Below are 998 nucleotides of genomic sequence, written 5' to 3'. Positions count from 1 at the left end.
TTCCTATTTTTCCCATTATACCTCAGTTTCCAAGATACTTCTTTCTTTAAGTTGCTTGTCAGGCCAAGAAGCACACTCTAGACATGGAGAAGCAAAAGTGCGCTTGTGTTCCTATGAAGGAAGCCAAGAAAGGAAGTGTTGCTCCCCAAAGCCAACCAAGCAGCCAATAATGCCCTTCTCTCTCAAGCCAACCATGTTATTTTAGTACTCAAAAGAGAAAATCCTCCAAGCACTTTTCCCTTCATGTAAAAATACAATTATAAATTAAGTCATTCTGTCTAATGGTAGGACCAGCCTTGATGGTCCCAATAGGCTAGGTGTTACCATACACCCCTGCACATACCTGACCTCATATGATATTTTGAAATCAAAACAAAATCAGACAGCTAATACTTGGTTGGGAGACACCAGAGAATGCCAGAGACCTCCAGGTTGGACAGCAAAGAATCTTGCTAAGAGCTTCTGCCAGCCAGAGATGACAGTACTAAATCAGATGGGCCAGAGATCTGGCCCTATATAACATACTTTCCTCTGTTTCTGTGCTGGCAGTTTGGGGGTCCCTGGTCTCAAAACCCAATCTCAGAGTGGTAAATCCTGGCTTTACAAGATTACAGCCTTCAGCCTTGCTTGCAGCTCATCTTTAGTAAAAATGAGCATTTATTGACCAGTACAATGGATTGGTCAGTGATTAGAGGTAGGGGATAATATTTCTGCCCAAGCCAAATTGTCTTTTCCAACTTTTTGGGCCTATGTATGGAATTTCAATCATGATCTTTACTCCCACTGAAAATTCAGCTTTCTTTGGACCTTATCACTCTAGAACTTGGATCCACTTTAAATCCTTTAGGGATTAAACAGTTCAGCCATACAGGTCCTGTGTCTCACGAAACTACAAACCACAGAATTCTGCAGGAGGCAGAAACCGGGTTTAAAGTGGATTCATGCTCTAGTGTGATGAGGCACTTGCTGCCTACATTCTCATGTATTTGTCTGCAAGC

Source organism: Anolis carolinensis, chromosome 3 (assembly GCF_035594765.1).
Source record: "Anolis carolinensis isolate JA03-04 chromosome 3, rAnoCar3.1.pri, whole genome shotgun sequence".
In the NCBI taxonomy this organism is placed as follows: domain Eukaryota; kingdom Metazoa; phylum Chordata; class Lepidosauria; order Squamata; family Dactyloidae; genus Anolis; species Anolis carolinensis.
This window is presented reverse-complemented; position numbering follows the sequence as displayed.